This window comes from Oryctolagus cuniculus, chromosome 1 (assembly GCF_964237555.1).
Source record: "Oryctolagus cuniculus chromosome 1, mOryCun1.1, whole genome shotgun sequence".
Lineage (NCBI taxonomy): Eukaryota > Metazoa > Chordata > Mammalia > Lagomorpha > Leporidae > Oryctolagus > Oryctolagus cuniculus.
This window is the reverse complement of record NC_091432.1, coordinates 156,657,570-156,670,799: the sequence shown is the minus strand read 5'-3', so window position 1 is coordinate 156,670,799 and position 13,230 is coordinate 156,657,570. Positions and strand designations below refer to the sequence as shown.

General features: G+C 38.0%; 1 long non-coding RNA gene across 1 annotated transcript; it reads left to right on the top strand.

Annotated features, from left to right (window-relative positions):
* The first annotated feature begins 883 nt into the window (after positions 1–883).
* Positions 884–10,884, top strand: LOC138847393 (uncharacterized). The gene is made up of 4 exons (XR_011385172.1): positions 884–1,346; positions 2,219–2,316; positions 5,155–5,238; positions 6,006–10,884. It is a non-coding gene; the product is annotated as an uncharacterized lncRNA (long non-coding RNA).
* The last annotated feature ends 2,346 nt before the right edge of the window (positions 10,885–13,230 follow it).

Genomic DNA, 13,230 nt, shown 5'->3' with positions numbered 1-13,230 from the left:
TGCCTCCATGGCTTTACCAACAAAAGAAAGGAATGGAAATAATATTTTATAATTTGATTGCAAAATATCCTATAACTTGACAATGAATAACAGACTTGCATTCCAGCTTCTCAGATTTTGAAGTTGTAGTTCCTTTGTAGGACAACAAATCCCGAGTAGAAAATGGATTGTTGACAATTACCAGTTTCAGCACATCCTGAAATTGCGTGTGATATAAAAGCAAGATGAAAACTAGGTCTAGTAAACTGAACATCCTATTGGTGTAAAAGTGAAGTGGGTAGGGTAGAGAATTGTAATTGACTCCTAGAATGCAGAAAGTTGAAAAAGTTAATAATCAAATCACCAAATACTAAACCAGAAATAATCCTGAGTAGCACTAATGTGAGCTTTCTTTTTTAAAAATAGATTGAAAAGTGTCATTTCTGTGTCTAAGGAAACAAAGCATTTCAGAATCATACATGCTTCAAGTATTACAATGAGCTATTTCCCTTGTTCAGTTGGGAAAGTCCCTATCAATAACAGGTGTGGCTTAATCACATCACACTAAAGACTAGACTGTTCATTAAAAAAGAAAGAATCTAGAACTGTAAATCAACAGGGATTCCTAGGGAGTTATATATTAGGCAGTAATTAAATAATAGTTCATGTTGCTTTCTTTCACTGACAATTACATCCTTTCCACCTCTCCTCCATAAAAGCAGAGACATCCATTACGATGAGTAGCTACAACACCTGTCAGCTCCAATCAGCTCTGAACGGCTGAAGGCCAACTGACGTGTACTCTCTTAGAGCAGGGTTTCTTCTCCCCCCCAAAGCCCACTGTCCTTTCACGTGCATGCAACAGTCAAAAGGGATCACATCACCTAATGAAGAAAAACAGAAGCATATGGTAGGAAGGGGCCTCAGCAGGAGATGGCTCAAATGCCAAGGCTTGCACATAAACAAAATATATGCAAAAAATGTGTGTTCATAGAACCTGTCAGCCACAGCTTCAGGAAATAATAAGCCTGCAAAGGAAGACAGAGTTGTATTGTGACCACAGTTGCCTAGGAGTCTGTATTTTTAGTTTAATTTTTTATTACTCTGTAAAGTGGCGCACCAGAGCAGACTAGTCCCAGGTAGTTAATTATGCATAAGCAGTTGCAAAGTTCGATTTTGCTGTATAGTATTGAGCCACATATTCTTCACAGTATATTTTGCTCATACCTACTGCAGACTTCCTCATGACAGCTGAAGTGCAAACTGTAAGTGACTTCATCGCTGCCTTCCTCTTTTGCACCCCATCACTATGCACGGGTGAATGCTGAACTCAGTTAGCGAATTCACCTTGCCTTTGTAACTGAAATGTAAGTGCTAATTTTACTGGTAGTATATTAATTAACATTTTAGATGTGCATTGGGCAAGTTTAGTTTATTATTTCTTTCATATTGCTTCTCGGCAAAGTTGACAGTCTTAAAATACTTTCTTCCCATAATGGCTGTGATCATGGGAGTATGGTTGTCTTCTTGTACGGAATGTTTATCATTTGCTAGGGAAAATGCATATTATCCCCCCCAGAATTTGCCTTGTCAGTTTTATGTCGGGAAAGCCATACTGTTAATCATTTTGTATAATCAGTTCAACAGGAATCTTCTAACTTACTTGCCCTTTTTCTGTGAACATTTTAGTATTCTGTATGGTAATGCTAAAATTGGGGATTTGTGAGAATACAACCTGAAGACAGAACCTTGTATGATTTCTAAAATATGACTGCAAGCATTTTACATTCTAATGTTAACAACAGATAAAACAAGCTATTGTTCTGAAAAACAAAAGTGACACGAGCTCTCCTGTGGGTGGTTGTAGTTAGGAAAAAATATATTCAAGTTGAGTAAAAATGCTTTCATTCTAGTTTAAATTGTATAAATAGAAGACCTTGCTCCATTTAAATGTTTTGTATTTTGTGTGAGGAATAATCATATCCTTAACCTCATATTTAAGATGTTTTTTCTTACCTTTAACCATCTATTCTCACTGGCATCATTTTATGCTAAGAAAGTGTATACACACATGTATGTATAGATATTTATGTGTGTGCATACAGATACATATTATATAATTTATTTGGGAGATGATACAAGAAACATTCAATATAATTTTCAGTTTTTCAAGAGTCCTTTACTGAAAAGATGCCTGCAATGAGGAGGTTTATTTGCACTTGTTTCTTTCTAAAATTAGGGATTCCATTGGTTGGTATGCAACAACAATAATAATAACAAAAAAGCTCAATAAACTTGGCTTCCCCAGTGCTCTGATAGCTGCATATCCATTTGTTGGTAAGTTTGCTTTATTGTGTGACTATAAATACAGAAACGGAAGTCGTGAGCAATTTCCTTTCCTTTGCAAGTTATCTGAAGGCAATTTGCTAGGCCTTGACATAATCTTCAAATCAGGGCTTTTGTATTAATCACTACTTTGAGCTAGCCATTTCAGACAAAAACTCTTACTGTTGACATCAGCATGTGGGTAAAATGTCTTCTTGGATCATTTTTAAAAGGATTATTCCTCTCTTTCTTGTTATTTCATCCTTCCACGTTAAGCAATTGAGGAAATCAGAAAACACACGACCTGAGGATTTGCATGCTATGCAACAAACACTTTTAGACCACCGTGCAATGGATCAAACTGAGAGCAGAGCGTGAACAGGTGGCTACAAATTGGAGTTTGCTCAGGAACAATTTTCCTGTACTTCAAACTCCACTGCCAGTGAGTGGAGCCGGGCTTCACCCTACATTTTTTCACTTCTATAGTCAAATACAGAGAATTGAACTGAGATGTTTCTCAGAATCATTTTTTTTCTTTCGTTTGTGATTCTAGGTAAATCCAAGACTACTCTACTTGGCACAGGCTTGTCCCCAATGCCTTTTTTGTGACTATTACAAGCAATAAGAAAGTCAGAGAGAGCAACTTCCAGCAAAATGTTGACTCCATGCAATGTGTCTCTGATGCCAGTGAAAGGGTGCTCTCAGCATTCTGTTACAATTCTGATTCATTTCTTATTGCTCCCAATGTTAGCTAAAGCTTGGCCCTGAGTGCTATTTCAAAAATTTTTCCCTGAAGTACGGTCTTTCAGATACTCCTGGCAATTTTGTTTGAAAATGTGTAATAAAGAGGTTAGGTCGGTAGTGCCAGGGAGAAAAAACCGCAATACACAATTACTAGAATAATTCAAAAAAGAAAAAAAAAGTGGAAATTTGCCTGAATACTATTTATTATATATCCTGGTTTGAAAAGATCTTACTGATCAAACAATGTGCAGGAGGGAACGAATAGTTCTGAGCAGTTGCAGGGATAGTTTTCAGTGCTTTCTTTTCTTCTCTTCTAGCACTTTGTAAAAATCTCCAGAAATAACCAAAACAGACATATAGTAATACCTGAACACAATAAATGATAAGGCTAGTGCTTACCATGTTCACAAATACAGTAAATTTCTAAATACCTAGCGAAATACTTGAGGGAGCTGACTCAATTTCCTTAATGAAAAATACTTGTGGCACTGAGGATTTTGAATTAAATGGAATAATTGAAAACTATTACATAAATATGCAATTCTTCCTTTTTATTTATAATTGAATCTAAAGAAACATGTTTATGTTATAAAATATCTAAAATGTTCGGTGCATATTGACAACAAAAACAGAATGAAATGATTTTTAAGGAATGAATTATTGGATATAAACTTACATTTTTAACCTCATCAAAGGTAACGTGAATGCAAATTAAGCTTATCTTTTTTTATTATATTACTAGGATTGTACTACATCCTGTGGAATTTAAAAACACTGCATCTTTTAATATCTTATTTGATCTCAAGAAAATGAAAAGTCTACTATAGGCAAGTGGCAGAAGCCAGCTGAACATATTTCACAAATTCCACAAAACCAGGGGCTTCGTTATTGGCCAAGAAATGATGTCTCCTATTTAGCTCTGGATAGAAATCTTTTCCCTTAAACTTGCATTCTACTGGAGGCAACTCTTAACGTAGTGAAAGGGCAGAATCACACATTGTAACACAGAAAGACACATTGGCTCAGTGAATGTAACTTAGTTCAGAAGGAATAAGCATGGTCATTCAAATTTTGCAGTTCTTAATTGCTTTACTTTTGTTTTCAGTTATGAATTCACTGAAGAAAATCAAGGCATATGTATGTGGAAAATAATGCTAATGTAAAAGATCAGCAAAACTGAGTAAATTAGAAATTGAGCAAATGCATTGATAACTCTTGGCATTGCTGGAATGTTGAAGCATCTCAGATAATATTGATTTGACTTTGGGAGCATTTAGATCTTTCTTTGAATTATTTTCAAACAGGACTCAAAAAGAAAAAGAAAGGAAAGACGGAAAGCTCTCTCTTGCTTTCCTTAGCCACTTTGATATTTCTGGATGTTCACCATACTTGCAGTTAAATACTCTGTTTTACTAACATCAGTGCACCCTGCTGCTACGTGATGATTCATTTATTTTATTGTGAAAGTTTGTGTAAAGGCTTTAGTTCCTAAAGTATGAAAATATAAAATTCAGTTAAACCTGTAGTTCAGATCCCAATAAAGAAAAGGAATAAGCATAGTCATATATACCTTTTAAGAAAATGTTGGCTGAGGGCAGAAACAGAATAAAAAACATTGCGTTTGATTGGTAGAGTCATTCAATATATTTTACATGGCGGTGCTGAAGCTGGATGTATTAAGAACAAAAAAAAACCAAGTGGTATCAGAAACAATACGAGGCATAGTATTTTACTTTGCGTCCTACCAGGAATGTAAACACACTTGGGGTTTCATTTATTTTTAAACTTAGGAGTTTAAACAGTGACACATTTCCAAAGCTCTAAATATTAGCTTCTAAAAGTTATGATTTTATATCCTCTAACAGTATATATTATTTGCCTAATTGAAAGGTATTTCAATTAGGAGCCCCTAACTGAAATACTGTTTTGATAGAGTAGCTCCAAGGATTGACAGTTTGGCACTGCCTTTCAAAAAGCTTGTCATGTTGCTATCAAAGCAAACAAAAATCACTTACATAATCAACAACAACAATAATAGATGGATGAGTACAATTAATTTTCCATATGGATTGCAGTTTTATACCTCCTGCTCTTTCCCTTTGACAGGTAAATGGTGGAAGACAGAAGACTTATTATAGATTTTACATCCTGCCCACGAGGATTTTGACTGATTCCATTGAGCAGGCTCGGGTCAGCTAAGTCCTTCCCTTCAAAGCATCATGGGTGTCTCCGAGCATCATTGCGAGCTTGTCCTGGCAGTAAGCCAGGCTTCAAAAGCCTTTCACTGCAGTCACTGACTCACTAATGGGCAACTGCAGGCTTTCTGATTTTCTTTTCGTTTCATGTGTTCATTTGACATAAATTTAATTAAACCAAATCTGGTGTTAAAGCAAGACGAGATAAAAGTGATATGTTTCAAATTAAAGAACTGTGAAAGATACAGGAAATAGAACTATGCTTTTTTTAAAAAAAATCTGTTTCTGTAAAATATTATCAATTTTCGTAAGCTCACTACTTAAAGTCGACCAAGAAAAAAAGATAACGGCATGCATTATTAAGAATAATGTGTTTCCAGGGTTAGATGAAGGTCTTGGCCCCATATTCTCTGTAGTAAAACCTTTCATAGTATCCTTATTTTTTTTCTTTCATTCTCACACTTCAGGTAGTCACCTCTTCACAGAATATAAGCTAAGTCTGCCCTTCTGCTAGCTATATAGCTATAGTTGTTAGACAGCTCAAAAGCATACAACAGCAGAAACATGAAAAGATGATATATTAAGCATAAAAAATCATCATTTTTCAAAGGTCTTTTGGTTTTTACTTGAGGCGAAGGGATTGTGAGAGTGAAAAAGATCATGTTGCTTAAAAAGTGCCATTTAATTGCTTTGAGTGTTGCTTTAGGAAACATCCAAGTTCTCCTTCTATTAAAAATCTGTTTTTCTTTTTCCCATTAAAAGGAATCTTAGACATCTAGACGCACACCATGTGAACTAAAAGCAGTTTGCAATCTTCCTAAAGAATTCTGACACTGACTCCTGCCTTCAGCTGAAAGGCTGCCACGTCCTGGGACCACACTCTCAATAGCTGGATGTAAAATGATTACTCCGAGCAAATGCACACCAACCGGCAAGTGATTGCAGTGTCCTGTGGATATACATCGGGAGAAGCAGAAGAATTGAGCTGGCAAGTTGTACAGTAGAAGGAGACTGCCTCAGGGCCTGAGTCTCTGTGAGGCTTGTGGACCCTCCACCACCTTTCTTGCATGCCAACGTTTGATGGCTGACTTTTCTCATTGCAGTGTTCACGAGGCTCCTGCACACTCCCAGACTCTGAAGAGTCTAGCATCTTCCAAGCCCTCTGTAATCGCTTCCATTTCAGAGATGAAAAAGTTAAGGGCCAAGAAGCTTAAGTGACTTAACCATAGCCACACGGCTAGTTACTGACAAAACGGAGACAAAACTCACATCCCTGTACCCCAAGATGAGTGCTTAGTTTTAATTGTTGATTTTTACCACTTTGATTAAATGTAACATCCCATTTGTTTTTTGAAATAAATTCTTTGTATTTCAGGTGTTTGTCATGACTATGACCTAAGAGAAACTATATTTAATGGTGTAGGTAGAGTTAATTTAAATGCATTCATTCTCCCGCATTTGTATGCTGCTATTCCGTTACTGATGACTCATTAATTGTTGGTCTGTCCTTTGGCTGTGGGAATTGCTAATGAGACTGCTTTTAGACTCTGACAGGGAGAAGACATTACACATGAACACCTTTCAATCTCTTAATATTAACCATTGAGCAAGCCTACATCCAAACGGCATTCTAATGGAGTGATGGCCCTCAAATGGGCATTTATTTGTTTCTTAAAATGTTTCACTTTAAATTGTACCATGAACACAACTTTCATCGAAATGACAGAGATTCTTCCTTAGACATAAGGCCTTTAAAACTTTTTCTTTCAATTATTTCAGGTATAACCCTTCTTTACAGAGTTATTATTTACTTCTTTATTCAACTGTATATTTATCTACCTGAATGTTTCTAATGTAGACTCAAGCTGCAATGAAGACAGTTTTAAAATGCTTAATGAAACTATGTCAAGGTCTATGTTAGTAGTTTCATCAGTGTCTGCTCAATCCACTGAGCTCATTTATTCAACAAATATTTATCAATGGAGTACTCTGTGTACTTCTTTGAACGCATACAACAAAGTGGTGAACCACTTAATAATCACTCCACATAACAATGATGTGTAATAGGTGAGGCTGTTTGGCACAAGAGTTAAGATGCCACCACTTATGAAGCCTGATTCCCACATAAGAGTGCCTGAGTTCAAGTCCTGGCACCATTTTAATTTCGACTTCCCACTAATGTGCACCACAGGAGGCTGAAGCAATGGCTCAAGTAGTTGGGTCCCTGCTACCCACATGGAATACCAGGATTGGGTTCTGGGCTGCTGGCTTCTGCCTGGCCCAGACACGGGTGTACCAGGCATTTGACGAGTAAATGATTGGATGGAAAAATCTCTCTTTGCCTGTATGTGTGTGCGGTTGTGTGTGTCTGTCTGTCTCTCTGCCTTTAAATAAATGTATCTGTTAAAGATTTTATTATTTATTCATTGGAGAAGTAGAGTTATAGACAGACAGAGAAACAAAGAGAAAGGTCTTCCATCTGCTGGTTCACTCCCCAAATGGCCACAACGGCCAGATCTGGGCAGATTGGAAGACAGGAGCCAAGAGCTTCCTCTGGGTTCCCATGTGGGTGCAGGGGACCAAGTACTTGGATCATCTTCTACTGCTTTCCCAGGCCATAGCAGAGAGCTGGGTTGGAAGAGGAGAAGCTGGGACAGGAAATGGCATCCATATGGGATGCTGGTGCAGAAGGCAAAGGCTGAACCTACTACGCTCCAGTGCCAGCCCCTAAAAGCATTTTTTTAAAAGATGCCATGCTTTTCAGATAGCATATGTTATGCATTTGAGTAGTTTTACAATGTTAAACATATTATTCAAAGTTTTGTAGAGTTTAAATTCTGAAGTTCCTCAAGTAGTTTCTTTTAGTAAGGGCTGAAGTGCTGCTGACAGCTATAACAGGTTGAAGTTCTGTAAGATACTGCTTGATGTAGTCATTCTAGGTATTTGAATTGAATGATTAGAATGCAATTTCAGATGTTTATAAATCCTGCAAGTGGGAACATCTGAAAAGCAACTTTAAAATTACAAATAAATTTAAAACAGTACTTATCATAAGTTGCTGAAATAGCATTTTAGTTGATAATATAGTGGTAATATAATAATGATAAAAATTTTCCTTTTCTCAATCTACTGCAAATCTGTGTAACCAAACATATTGATTAAAACAAAAATTTTATGACAGATATCACATAGTAATTTTGTATATTTAAAAGATTACATTTCTGTTACAAAATGATTTTGCACAACACAATAGCTAATATACCTCTTTAAGATTTAGTAAGTGGACATTTATTTTTTATTTATTTTTATTTTTATTTTTATTTTTTTCTACAGGCAGAGTGGACAGTGAGAGAGAGAGAGAGAGACAGAGAGAAAGGTCTTCCTTTGCCGTTGGTTCACCCTCCAATGGCCGCCACTGCCGGTGCGCTGCTGCCGGCGCACCGCGCTGATCCGAAGGCAGGAGCCAGGTGCTTCTCCTGGTCTCCCATGGGGTGCAGGGCCCAAGCACTTGGGCCATCCTCCACTGTACTCTCGGGCCACAGCAGAGAGCTGGCCTGGAAGAGGGGCAACCGGGACAGAATCCGGCGCCCCGACTGGGACTAGAACCCGGTGTGCCGGCACCGCAAGGCGGAGGATTAGTCTAGTGAGCCGCGACGGCGGCCTGACATTTATTTTTTAAAGATTTATTTATTTATTTGGAAGGCAGAGTTACAGAAAGGGAAGCTACAGAGAGAGAGATCATCACCCACTGATTCACTCCCCAGGAGCCAGGATCTTCATACCAGTGTCCCACATGGGTGTCAGGGGACCAAGCACTTGGACCATCTTCTGCTGCTTTCCCAGGTGCATTAGCAGGGAGCTGGATTGAAGTGGAGAAGCCAGGACATTAACTGGCACTCATTTGGGATGCCAGTGTATTGGTGGCGGCTTAACCCGCTACACCATAATGTTGGCCTCAATAAGTCATATTTGATATTTTGTTAAGCTATAGACACTTATTAATAACAGTAAAAATGTCAGCTGTCCTTATTCCAACATTTAGAAAAGCTGATAAACTGTAGCTTTTCACAGAAAATGAACATATGATATCCTTATTAGGGGACATAGTCTTTATAAAGCATGACTCCTAAAAGATGGAGAATTTACAGGAAACATTTTTTCAAGATTGTCAGCAATAATAAAAGACTCCCAACAAACTGGTGTCAAAAGTTTCTTCAAACAAGTATGAAAAACTGTTAGTTCACCATTCCTTAATGATGGTAAGAGACAAATTACTTGTAACATTGTTGTAGGGGCCAACACTGTGGAGTACCGGGTAAAGCCACAGCCTGCAGGGCCAGCATCCCATATGATCACCAGTTAGTGTCCCGACTGCTCCATTTCCAATCCAGCTCTCTGCTATGGCCTGGGAATGCAGTGGAAGATGGCCCAAGTGCTTGGGCCCCCATACCTGTGTGGGAGACTTGGAAGAAACTCTTGGCTCCTGGCTTTGGCTCAACCCAGCTCTGGCCGTTGTGGCCATTTGGGGAGTGAACCAGCAGATGGAAGACCTCTCTCTCTCTCTCTCTCTCTATCTCTTTCTCTGCCTCTCTCTTTCTGTAACTCTCATTATCAAATAAATAAATAAATCTTTAAAATTGTTGTGTAAAAAATTAGAGTTCAAAGATTTGTAGTCAACTTGTCTTTTTCTTAAATTTATTTGTTTGAAATGCAGAGCATTAGAGAGATGGAGAAAGAGAGAGAGAGAGAGAGAGTGAGAGAATCTTTCATCCACTTGTTTACCCTTCAAATGCCCATCAAAGCCAGGACTTGGTCTCCATCTGGGTTTCCTGCATGAGTGACAAGGGGCTCAGGCATTTGGATCAGCATCTGTTGCCTTCCCATATGCCTCAGCTTATTCAGGAACCTGAGAAGCTGAGTAACTGGGACTTGAATTATCACAGGGATATGAGGTACTGCAGTCACAAGTGGAGACTTAACCCGCTGTGCAACAACACCAGCCCCTTTGTAATTTATTGATGGATGAGTAGATATGGATAATATGGTGTGTATATGCATAGAATTTTTTCAGCCATGAAAGAATGAAATTGTATCATTTGCAGCAATGTAGATAAAACTGGAAGACATTAGGTTAAGTGAAATAAGCCATTCACAGAAAGATAAATCCATGTTCAAACTGATATGTGGAAGTTAAAGAGTTTATGTTATAGAGGTAGAGAGTAGAATAAGTACTCATGCTACCTTTAAATTTTAAATGTTGTTTGAGCTCTTTCGGGATTGACTATTTTTTAAAATATTGTAAAGATATGATTGATAGTAATTACTGAGTTATTTGATACTCTCTTTAATTCTGTGCCCAAAGTAAGTGTCACAGGAACCTACTGTTTGCAGTTTGTAGTACAAACACCATCGTAGGCCATTTGTAGATAGAGCAGCATAGCTGTGTTCCAACAAAGTTTTATTTATTGACAATGAAACTTGAGATTCACATAATTTTAATATGGTGTGAAAAATTATTACTCTTTTGATTTCCAGCCATTTAAATCATGAAAATTATTATCAGCTTGCTGGTCAAATTTGGTTATTAGATCATAGTTTGTGAAATATTCCTGTGGAAATTCAAATGTATCTTATTTTATAAGAGAATGTGCAAAAGATATGCTGATACTTAAAAGATGACTAAGCAATAATAGTTCTCTTAGAATGATATTATGGGTAATTATTTTTCCATAATGTAGTTATGTTGCTTTCATAATAAAAATTACTTAAAATATTAATCAATAGCTTATTTTATAACTTGAATCACTTCTCTCAGTTGGATTGCATCAGTATCTCAGAACTATGTGAGTTCATTTTTGATTGATTTTCAATGAGCAGTTAAATCTTAACTGAGAATTTCAAACCAATCACTGCCAAGCCCTTAGGTCAAGTCATTTATGATAAATGGACAAGAGTGGGCACTCCACAGGCAACTGAGCTCTCAATTCAATTCACTGCAATCAAACAGTAATTTATAAACCCATATTTGTGTTTGCATATATGGTATTTCTAGTATTTTTTTTTAAATTTTATTTATTTATTTGAGCAGTAGAGTTACACACAGTGAGAGGGAGAGACAGAGAGAAAGGTCTTCCTTCCATCGGTTCACTCCCCAGAGGGCTGCAACAGCCAGAGCTGTGGCAATCCAAAGCCAGGAGCCAGGACCTTCTTCTGGGTCACCCACAACGGTACAGGGGCCCAAGCATTTGGCATCTTCTACTGCTTTCCCAGGCCATAGCAGAGAGCTGCACTGGAAGATGGGCAGCCGGGACTAGAATGGGCACCCATACTGGCACTGCAGGCAGAGGATTAACCTACTGTTCCATGGCACCAGCCCCGGTAGTTTTAATATTTAAATATTGAGAGAGAGAGAGAGAGAGAGAGAGAGACAGAGAGAGAGAGAGAGAGAGAGAGAAATTTGTCATTCACCGTTTATATCCTAAATGCCTGGACAAAGTGCAAGCCAGGAGCATAGAACTCAATCTTGACCTTCCATGTGCATGGAAAGAACCCAAGTACCTGAACTTCATCTGTTTACCAGAGTGTGGGTTAGCAGGAATCTGGAATAAGGAGTAGAGCCAGTACACAAACCCAGGCACTCCAAAATAAGATGTGGTCATCCCAAGGAATGTCTTAACTGCTGCACCAAATGACTGCTCCTACTATTTAAACATTTTAATTCTTGGATTATTAAAAATGAAAATAATCACTCTTTAAATGTGCACTCCTTGGGGCCAGCACTGTTGCTTACTTGGCTAATCCTCTGCCTGAGGCGCCGACATCCTATATGGGCACCGGGTTCTTGTCCAGGCTGCTTCTCTTCCAGTCCAGCTCTCTGCTGTGGCCCAGGAAGGCAGTGGAGGATGGCCCAGGTCCTTGGGCCCTGCACCTGTGTGGAGACCAGGAGGAAGCACCTGGCTCCTGGCTTCGGATCGGCGTAGTTCTGGCCATAGCGGCCATTTAGGGGGTGAACCAACAGAAGGAAGACCTTTCTCTCTGTCTCTCTCTCTCTCATTGTCTAACTCTATCTGTCAAATAAAAAAAAATGTGCACTCCTTTTTCTTGAATGGGACAAGTATATTTAAAAATGGTGGCAAGGCATAATGGTAAGTCAAACAAACCAACAGCATAGATTAGAGTGACAGAGAATCTGGATCAGTACCCCAAATCTCTTTTTGGAACAGGTGATTAATAACTAGCATTTGTCTTGTGCTATTAAATTCTGGGAAAAGAAAAATCTCTGCTCGTAATTACTTGAGTGTAGCAGGAAGACAGATTTATGGAATCACAGAGTCAAACGTGCAATGAATTTACCATAAAAAAGTCACAAAAAGCGGTTAAGACCTCTAGTGTTAATAGTTGTATGAGACAAGCAAATAGCTTGTGTGGTGCTGACTTCAATTCACTGCAACCTCTCCAACAACTTTTCTATCCAAAAATATAAATTACATTGTAAACTGCTTACTTTCCATAATAAGTATACTTCATGAATTGTGGGTTTAGCTTTATAAGTGCCTATGAAATTATGCATGGCTTCAGTGATACTGTAAATAAATAAAACATTAAAAAATACTGGCTTTCAATGCAGAAGTCAACTACCACCAAATTTCAGCCCATTTGGCAAAAGAATAATGCTTTGGACCAGCTCTTGTCTGAAACAACTTCAGCGATACCATTTAAGCTTGAGGTATATTGGCAGAGCTAAGATCTGACTAAACTAAATTTGGCTTAAGCCACCTATTACTCATACCCTCTTTCTACTGCATTCACACTTCAATTAACAAACTGTATATGATACACACACGTATATTTATAGTTTATATTTTTCCTGTGTTGGCAATGAAACTTTTTAAATTATCTTCTGTAAGCTGTGAGAATCTTCTATTTGAATCTATTTGGTGAGATAATCTCAGCTTCCCAAGTGTGGGGTGCATAGGTTTTTCCTGTG